This window comes from Notamacropus eugenii, chromosome 3, assembly GCF_028372415.1.
Source record: "Notamacropus eugenii isolate mMacEug1 chromosome 3, mMacEug1.pri_v2, whole genome shotgun sequence".
Taxonomy (NCBI): Eukaryota; Metazoa; Chordata; class Mammalia; order Diprotodontia; family Macropodidae; genus Notamacropus; species Notamacropus eugenii.
In genome coordinates this window covers 278,756,385-278,766,995 of record NC_092874.1, presented here as the reverse complement: position 1 = coordinate 278,766,995, position 10,611 = coordinate 278,756,385, and the positions used below count along the sequence as shown (strand labels likewise).

Below are 10,611 nucleotides of genomic sequence, written 5' to 3'. Positions count from 1 at the left end.
TGATGACCGGGAAGAGAAGTAAGGGGAGAAAGGACTGGAAGGTCAAATGAGGAGGGCAAAGAGGGATATGAGTTATAAGGCTGAGGGAAAGACAGAAGTAGAGGAATTTTTGGAAGAATTTGTTAAATCCATTAAGACTAAATCCACATCTATCTTAATATTAAATGACGTCAATGCCAAGTTAGGTACAAGGAGTGATAGTGAAAACTATGTTGGAAAAATGTCAAATTCTCAGAATTGAGAAATGAAAGAAGGTTCTCTCTTTGTTAGTACATACACTAAAATTGGAACAATATAGAAAAAATTAGCACAGCTCCTGCCCAAGGATGACACTTAAATTTGTGAAGCAATTCATATCTTTAAAAAGAGAGAGAGAAATGAAAGTGGCCACAACTTATCAACCTTATCAACCACTTATCAACTTATCAACCACTCAAAAGCATGAGATATGCTTTTGAGTCTTCTTACCTATGCCTGGGTTACAGGTGCTGGGGATACTGAAATCAGGCTTCCTGGCTTCCTTCAAAAGTCAGGTCAAATCCCAGCTTCTGCAGGAACCTTTCCCAGTCTCCTCTCCCCACTCCGCTACTAGTACCTTCCCTCTGAGATTACCTCCCATTTACTCTGTATGTACCTTACATCTGACCAAGTTGTAAAGTGATTCATAGCGCCTGCTTCAGTCACCTTCAAGGCCATTGGAATAAATTGTTCTCATCCGCCCATATAAGCACTTCGGTGTTCGTCCTTTGTTGCCGAAGAAGACCATGCCATCAGAGAAATAATGACATGACTTGCACTTGACTTTGAGTAAGGGAGGGCTGTGCAGGTCACCAGCCTCACTTCTCCTCCAGAGTCATCTGAATATGGTGACCTGATATTCCTCAGGATGACTGGAGATGACCCAGGATGCACTTGGAGAGCTTGGGCCCTTTAGGCCAAGGTCTTTGCAGGTATTCACTTAGGGTGAGGCAATGCCCATTCATTGAATAGGCCTGTTTAAGAAGTAGCCAGGGCATGGTCCCCTTAATGAGACTGAGAAAAACAAAGACATGAGGCTGGGTGGGAAATAGCAACAGTTACTATTGATATTCACTGTAAAGCTAGGGGGTTCTAGGAGCCTTGGCAGGGGCCCCTTGGCGTCCCAGTTTCAAAGTGTAGTAGGTTTAAGGTTTTGGGAGAGGACAGGGGATGGGGAAAGGAGAGGAGAGGAGAGGAGAGGAGAAAGGAGGCAATAAAACCCAGGTCAACTGGGCAACTTTTGGCCATCCAAATTTACCTTCCTTTGGAGGGGAGAAGGAAGGGGAGGGAGAGGCAGACAGGAGAAGAAGAGGTAAGGTACCCAGCTAGCATTCAGCCAGCTGCATCTACTCACAGGATCGTGTTTGTCCTTCTTTGCCAAAGAAGACCATGCCATCAGAGAAATGATGACATGACTTGCACTTGACTTTGTTTTGAGTGAAGGAGGCTTGGTCAGATGTAGAAGACACCAAAATCATCCACTGAATCCCAGGCCATCACCAGTTGTCCCGATTCTTGTCTCGCCACTGGACTTTGAGGACTCTGGAAGTGAGAACGAGGCCGACAGTTTTGTGAAGCTCTGCCTTACATCAATCCAATTCACACACAAGTCAAGACATTATCCTATGATATTATTGATCCTCTTTGAAAACAGGACAATGAACAACAATATATCATATATACATATGTGTGTGTATGTAATTTGTGTGTTTCCTCCCCCATTAAACTGTGATCTCATTTCAGGGCAGGAACTTGTTTCTGACTTTCTTTGTATTTCCATTACTTAGCACAATGATTGGAATATAATAAGCATTTAATAAATGCTTAGGGGTTTTTATTAAATTTTTAAAAATCAGCATAAAACCTCCTTCTTGCCCTCCCACCTTCACCTCTACCCTACCCCAAATAGAAAAGAAAGAAAACAAAACTTCTGTTATAGATATATACAGTTGATAAAAAAAATTCCTGTATTGGCTATGTCCAAAAAAATATGTCTCAATCTTTACTTTGAGTAGTGCGTCATCTCTCTCTTAAGAGTTAAATAGTATATTCCATCAGGAGTCCTCTGGAACATTAGTAGATCATTGTAGCCATCAGAATTTCTAAGCCTTTCGAAGTGATTTGTCTTCACAATATTCTATATATCGTTCTCCTGGCTCTGCTCACCTTGCTCTCATACAAGACTCATACAAGTCTTCCTAGACTTCTTGGAAATCATCCCCCTCATCATTTCTTACACTATAATAGTATTCCATCACATTTACACACCATAACTTGTTCCCCCATTCTTCAACTAATGAGCACCTCCACAGTTTGCCATTCTTTGCCATCATAAAAAGAGCTGCTATAAATATTTTTGTTTTTCCTCAGTTAGAATCTGCTTTCCTTAATTTTAACCATTCCTCTTTGTATCTTTTTTTTTGCTTATTCAGTAAAATGTATTTCTGCATCCAGTCATGTGTGCATTCTCCCCTCCTCTGACCAATTCACCTGTGATGTCACTGATTCACTTCAAAAAGAAAGGACCAGCAACAGTTCAGATGAGTGAGAGGTTCAAGTGTCACTGACTCCCTCTACCACTTCTGCCTTGTTTGTATAGACTTCTATTTGCACACCTTATGTGAGATAATTTCCCCCATTTTTAATCCCAGTGTATTCCTTTTCCCTTCCTTTTGTTCTACTTTAAGATCATTCAAACCCAACAAATCACTCCCAGGTGTCCTTCTAATTTGATTTCCTTGAGGTCCCCTAATGATGGCAAGGCTCTGAAGGGATATGTATTATCCCTCCATATTCAAATGTAAGCAGTTTGGTCCTTTATGATTGTTCACTAATGTTTAACTTTTTGCATTTCTCTTTACTCCTATGTTTGAACTTTAAATTTTCTACAGCTTTGGTCTTTTCATCAGAAATGCTTGAAACTTTTCTGTTTCATTAATGGTACATTCCATGCCCACCCTCACCCACGGTAGCACTATACTCAGTTTTTCTGGGCAGTGTATATTCTTCATCTTCTAGAATACTGTATCCCAAACTCTCTGCTCTTTTCCAGGGGTAGCTGCTAAATCATGTGTGAACCTGATGTGACTCCTTGCTGCTTGATATTTTTTCTGACTCCAATCATTTTTCTTTCACATGAAAACTTTGGGTTTAGCCTAAGATGCTTCTTAGAGTTTTCATTTGGGGCCTTCTTTCAGAAGGTGATCAGGGAATTCTCTCTATTTCTACTTTGTTTTCTGCTTCTAAGCAGTCTGTGTAGTTTTCTTTTATGATTTCTTAAAATATGATGTCTAGGCTCTTTTGTTGAACGTGACTTTTCTGTAGTCCCGCAAGTCTTAAATTTTCTCCTCAATCAATTTGAAACCATGCCCAAAAGTCTATAAAAATGTACATATTCTTTGACCAAAAACACTAAGCCTGTATCCCAAAGAGACCAGAGAAAAAAGAAAAAAAGACAAAATACACACAAAAATATTTATAGCTCTTTTTGTGGTAACAAAGAATTGAAAACTGAGGGGATGCCCATCAATTGGGGAATGGCTGAACAAGGTGTGGTATATGATTGTGATGGAATATTATTGTGCTGTAAGAAATAGCAGTTAATAGGTTGCTTAAAAAAACCTGGGAAGACCTAAGTGAACTGATGCAAGGTGAAATGAGCAGAACTAGGACAACACTGTAACCAATAACAGCAACATTGTAACAGTGATCCACCGGGAAAGACTTAGCTAACCCTGAGTAATACAGTGATTCAGGAAAATTCTAAAGGACTCATGATGAAAAACGTTATCCACATTCAGAGGGAGAACTGATGAACTCTGAATGTATATTAAAGCATACTTCTTTCAATTTTTTTGCAACATGGCTAATACAGAAATAGGTTTTGAATGACTTCACATGGATAATTGATATCATATTACTCGTCCTCTCAATGGGTGGGGAAGGGGCTGGAGAGAGAGAGAGAAATTGAACCTCAAATTTTTTAAAAATAAAGTTAAATACAAATAAAATAAACTACTAAAAATTATCTCACCCCCATCTGTTTTCTAGGTTAGTTGTTTTTGCAATAAAATACCTTACGTTTTCTTTTATTTTTCAATCTTTTGACTTTGTTTTAATATTTTTGGTTGTCTCATAGAGTCATTCTCTTCTATTTGGTCCATTTTAATTTTCAGTTGTTTACTGCTTGGGCAAGATTCTGTAGCTCTTATGCCAAGCCGTTATCTCCCTTCCTAATTGTTATTCTATAACTTTCATTTCTTTTATTTTACATTTATTACATCATTTATATCATTTCCATTATTTTCTCTAGTATTCTCATTTCATTTGTGAAAGACATTTTAACACTTTTTAAAAACTGTTCCAGGAATTTTAGTTAAACTTAGGAATTTGTACCTAAGTTGTGTCTTGCTTTGAGGCTTTGCTTATAGATGTTTTGAAGTCATTCTCTTCTTCTGGGTTTATGTCCTGAGTGTCCCTGTCATTATGATAGTTTTTTAATCACATATTTTTTTTTTGCATTCTTCCAGCTTACTTTCTGATTTCAGATTTTATATTAAGCTGAGCTCTGTATGCTTGTCAAGGGAGTGTCTGGGCTTGTCTTACTGCTGCTTTCTTGGGAATATTGATATTCTGTTACCCTAGTATCTCAGGGACTGCTTGGACTGAAGACTGCAAGCTTTCATGTTTCTAAAATGAAAGGGCAAAGTCTAATTTATGCCCTGTGGGTTTGAGATCCACAAGTTCTTGACCTGTATTTGGGTCTGAGCAACATTCCTCTGTACTCGCCCTAATTGGATTTCCAGTAGACTGCTGTTGGATTCAGGTACTATCTGAGCCAACTGGGAAGCTTTGCTGGTTCAGAATGATAGAAACTTTTGGTCTGGGATCCTTCTCCTGGTTATTCCACTTCAAGATTCAGACTGGATGGGAGGCTAGAAATGAGACCCTTCCCCATCATGGCCCCCCACTATACTTTTCTCCCAAGGTCAAAGCCAACAGATATTGCTTCTTTGGAACCAGCACCTTCCTCAGTACATAGCAGAGGACCTGTGTCTACTCCTCTCCCTGGGAATGCTACCCCTAGGTTCAAGTTCAGGTTCTCTCTTCATTCAGTCCTAGATCTGTGACACAGAACTGTGTAGTAAGCAACAAAGCTACCCATTAGCACTTATTCCTGTAGCCTGCACATATTTAGATCCTCTGGGGTTGGTTTCAGAACATCTTTTTGTCCTGGTACACAACCTTTCCCTGCTCTGGAATGTTCAGAACAGTCATTTCTGGCTAGACTTCATTATTCATGTTCACGGACCTTTCTCTCGTTCTTCCTATACTGACCTGGGCTGGAAAAATGACTCGTGGTGACATTTTCTTGGATTTCCCATTCGAGACCCAGTCTGGCATGCCTTCCTGATCTGTTTGGAGGAGTTAGGGAATTTAGTTGTACTTTTTTCCTGCTACTCCCCCATCTTGGCTCTCTTAATAAGTGCTTCTTTACTGTCTTCATGGAATTTACGTTACTTTCAAAAAGAGAAACAAGATTTTATATGCATAGATATGTACAAGGCAACTTCTGGGAAAGGAGGCACAGGTCTAACATGAGGAGTAATTTGTCAAGAAAGAAATGAGGGTTGCTGCAGATGCAATCGCAGAATGGAGAGTAGGAGAGGTACCCAGGTAAGATGGGGTCAATAGGTAATCCCTTCAAGTAGGGACTATTGAATTCTTGTCTTTGTATCCCCAGGGCAATGGAACACTGCAGTCCTTAATAAATGCTTATTGACTGATGAATGGATAGGAGGGACTGGGGAGTGGTTTTCAGGGAAGACAGCTTCTTCCACCTGGTCAAAATCACAAGTATCTTTCGTGGTAATATTAGCAATTTTTACTCAATTATTAATCCCTGAGCAAAAGGCAGAAAGATAGGGTTGCATGGAAACTAGCGTAGAAATCCTCGCCCAGGGTCACACAGTGAATCGGTTCCTAAGGATTCAAATCAACTCCAGTTCCAGAGTTCCATCCATTATACCATCTAGCAAGAGGAAGACCTCTAGGCCAGCTTCATTTTACAGGAGAGGAAAGTGAGGCACGGGGGGCTAGGAGAGCTGGTTAGCTTCACACAGCTAGTAAGTATCTGAATTGATATTTGAACTCAGGTCTTCCTAATGCCAAGTCCTATGCATTACAACATTCTGCCTCTCAAGAACACACTGATCCATTACTGAACAGTCAATCAATAAACATTTATTAATAACCTACTATGTGTCAGGCATTGTTCTAGTTGCTGGAAACAATAAGTAGCTTGTATCAGAGGAGGGCAAAAATGCAAAAGAAACCATGACCTAAAAATCCACAAGAATCCATTCAGAATTTATATTTGGGTCTGCTATGAGCAAGTTTGGGGCTTAATTATTTTTTGTGGGGCCTGTAATTCCCCAAAGTGGCAGCAACTAGAAGAACTCTCTTTACCTCAACACTTAGCTGTGGCCATTTCTTACTGAGAGTCATTACTGACCTCAGCTTTGGTTAGGAGGATTCACAAAGTGGCAGAATTTTAGAGCTGAAAAGGGCCTCAGAAATCGTCGCATTTTAGAACTCATGAGAACATTAGAGATTGTCTAACCCAATCTGCTCTCGATGGAGTGATTCGCCAAAATCTGCACAGGTCATGAGTAGCTGGCAGTTAAGTCTAGGTCTTCTAGCTCCATAAACCAGCACTTGTTCCATCTCTCACATCACACAGAGAATCTGAGTTCAAATTCCACCTCTGATGTTTACTACATATGTTACAAGGGCAAGTGCTTTAGCCTCTTTGTGCCTCACTTTCTTCCTCTGTTAATGAATTGGATTGATGATATCTGAGCTCTCATCCAGGTCTAAGTCACTGCATCTCTCTGGGTCTCAGTTTCCTTGTTTATAAAGCAAAGAGATTGGACTAGATCAGAGGTGGGGAACCTGGAGCCTCAAGGCCATGTGAGGCCCTCTAGATCCTCAAGTGCAGCCCTTTGAGTCAACAGGGTGACACTTGAGGATCTAGAGGGCCACATGAGGCATTGAGCCTGCAGGTTCCCCACCCCTGGACTAGATGGTCTCTGAAACCCCTTCTAGCTTAATGATCTTATTTGTAACACTGGGTAAGTGTTACAGGACCCCAAGTTCTATTCATTTCACCATGCTGACTCTCAAGAAGGCAGTGATCCATGACTGAGCAATCAATAAACATTTATTAATCACATACTATGTGCTTGAAGGCAGTGCCTGAGTTTACTCCTTTGTAAAATGAAGTTGAACCAGATGATCTCTGAGGTCCCATTCAACTCTAACTCTAATGAGGTCCCTTGTAGTTCTAGAGCTATGAACCCATGGTCCAACAGCATTCTCTAGCACCAGCTCTCATTCCAAACCATCCGCTCATCAGTTGCTGGCAGTACACCATCAGTCAAAGCTGAGGAGGTGAAACAGAATCCTCAGCCTACTTCCCAAGTGGTGCACTTGAGTCATTTTTGCTTTTGATAAATGCTGGGTCAGTGAGATCCACCCTGTCCTCCATAGACCCAAGGGAAACATATGCCTCTCCTACAAGTGACAAATGGAAGACAGACCAGTCCCTTCCCTGGGGAGCCAGGATCAAGTCTCTAGAAAGAGGTTGTTTTTGTCTGAAATGCCCTCGAAAACATATCCTCTGAGTTCACAAATCAGGGAAGCAATGCGAGCCCACACAGTGGGAATTACAGAGGTGATCAGAATCTTAGATTAAAATCGACCAGCCCCAAGAGCCATGAAAGGAGACTGGACAGAAAAAGGAAATGGACTCCACTGTTGGTCAATGCTTTTGGATGCTGTTTACGTTTGAACTTTTCTGTTTTCCTGTCACAGCTTCCGTATCCTCTTCCTGTGTCCTTACAAAGGTTTGTACAATGCAGGCCCAGAATCCCCAGCCGGCCCCACCTTGCTCCTTCCTGCAGGGATATCCTTTCCATAGAGAAGAGCGGAGCATGGAGTGCTCATGGGAGAATGTGATTATGTTCCTTATCTCAGTCATTTGGTGATTTGCTGCTTGGCCACAATGAACCAGGCCGCCAGGCTCACAATTAGAGGTGGCCAGAGTCACTCCTTTGGCACATGCTGTTTTCTCAGCTGAAGAGGGCAAACGTCTGCGGGGAAGGCGCTGATTGTTTTTGTGGATCTTATCGAGGGTTCACGATGAAGGCCAGAAACAGAAGGGTGGACTCCATTTTTTTTTCTCCTCATTGTTTCCAACTGAATGAACAGGAAACAGGAGTCCTCTACCTGTCCCACTCTGGAGCAAAATGGATTAGATTCCATTTTTCAAACATGTCTCCATCGCAGAGGTTTAGGACTTTCTGTTCATCTCCCTCCACCCCTGAATCATGGGTATAGCACTGGGCATTGGCACAAGTTATATCTTTCAGATTTGGAAATTAATAATGAAGTAAATATTAAACCAGAGAAGCAATATGGCATAATACAGCCATGAGTGGCATGTGGCTCATGACAGTCCTGAATGAAGCCCAAAGGTGATGAAAATGAAACAAGGAAATAATTAACAAAAGAAATAAAAATACAATAAAACAGATAATATTCATATTTGTTTTTCTAAGTCATTAGGTGTCCCACTAAAGACTTTATGTAGGGTTTAATGGCCCCCATTTTTATTTGAGTTTGACATCCCTGGCATATTAGTTGGAGAGGGAGAGAGAGAGACTGGAGAGAAAGAAAGAGACAGAGACAGAGATACACAGAGAGAGACAGAGACAAATCATTTGTTAAGCACATATGATAGCCCAGGTAGTGTTGTTCAGCATGTTAAGCGCTAGGGAGATAGATAGATATAGATACAGACAGAAGATAGATGGATGGATAGAGAGAAGATGGATGGATAGATGGATGGATGGTGATAACGTTGACAGAAAGACAGATGATAGAGAGAGAGATGATGGAGATAGATGATAGAAAGATTGATAGATAGCTAGATGGTAGATAAATGATAGATAGATGATCAATAGATGATGGATGATAGAAAAACAGATGATAGAGAAATAGAGATGACAAATGAAAGGTGGAGCACTCATTAAGTAGTTCCTGGGTGCTAAGAACTGGGGATGCAAATGAAAACAAACAAAACAGTCTGTGCCTTTAAGAGACTTACACCCCAATAGAAGAAGACAGCATATACAGTAGTGTTAGAAAGGGAATGAGGAGAAAGCACTGATGCAGACACATGAGAAGGAGAGCAAAGGAACTGGCCAAGGCGTAGTGGGCTCACACAATAGATCCGGGGAGAAAGCAGTGGAGTCTGACCATCTCCATCTAATCACCTCACTAGAAACCCAGACTCCACTCTTGGCTCCCAAGACTCTGCTGGATTTTCCCATCTGTAAAATTGTGGAGTTAGACTGAAGGGCAAACCTCACAGGCCGGGTGAACAAGCAGCTAATGGACACAGGGGAGAGAGTGTTGGATTTGGAGTCAGGAGGTCCTGAGTTCAACTCTGACCTCAGACTAGCCATGTCAATTAAATTCTTGGTGTCTCAGTTTCCTCCAATGCAAAATGGGTATAATACTAGGACCTGCCTCCCAGGTTGCTGTGAGGATAAAATGAGACAATATTTGTAAACACTTTGGAACACTTAAAAGTGTTATATAAATTCTTTTATCATCATCTTTATACTGATACTATTATTATTCCAAATCTATAGTCTCTGATTTTATCTTCTCCAGTAATTATAGATTCATACAGAGCTAAAAAAGAACTCTGAGACCATTTCGTTCAATCTCCTTTTACAAATCAAAAGATGTTTCATATACATATATACGCATACATATAGCTCATTATAAAATGAAAAGTTCTATATAGATATGAATTGTAATAATTATTATCTAATAATAACTTTAATAATGAAGTCCAAATTCCCTAGTGTGGCATTCAAGGCATGATTCAGCTTAAACAGGGGTGTGATGGTAAATTTTAACCACCAACTGAGTTGGAAGGAGAAGGAACATACTCAGGACACACTTTAAAGTTCAATCTGTCATCAATTACCATTTTCTCCATCACTTTCTTAAGTCTAGACAATCAGCAAAACAATAAGTCAAGCCCTGTTGGGCAGTTCTGATTTTGAGGTGCAAAAATTCATACTGAAAATTCGTCAGCTCCCCCTAACCTGTTGAAGCCAGATCCAGCACAGCCCTCCACAGGCTGACCTAAATGCATTTTACCAATGCATGGGATTGGGAAGGCCATTCCAGATAAAAGCAACTGTATGAGTAAAAGCACAGGCTTTGAAAAAAGAGTTCAGAGAATGGCAGGTGTTCTACTCTGACTCATCCAAAGCTAATGTGAATGAAGCTGGAAATGTATCATCAGATCACAGAGCCGTAAATTCCAGAGTTGGAAGGCACTTCAGCGGTCAGTTAGCTCAGTCCCCACCCAGCTCATTACTTATGGATCAGGCATCCTTCACCAGGCCTTGTGCTGTAGATTAGGAAAAAGATTTAGGCAGGGTAGCCCCCTGCTTTCACTTCCTGTTTTTCAAAGACAGGTGTCCTGGACACATCCTCACATTGGATTTT

The 10,611-nt window shown here is 40.8% G+C and overlaps 1 non-coding gene across 1 annotated transcript; it reads left to right on the top strand.

The window, feature by feature from the left end:
- Positions 1-254: 254 nt before the first annotated feature.
- On the top strand, positions 255-361 carry LOC140497861 (U6 spliceosomal RNA). Its single transcript, XR_011964872.1, has one exon. It is a non-coding gene; the product is annotated as a U6 spliceosomal RNA (small nuclear RNA).
- The last annotated feature ends 10,250 nt before the right edge of the window (positions 362-10,611 follow it).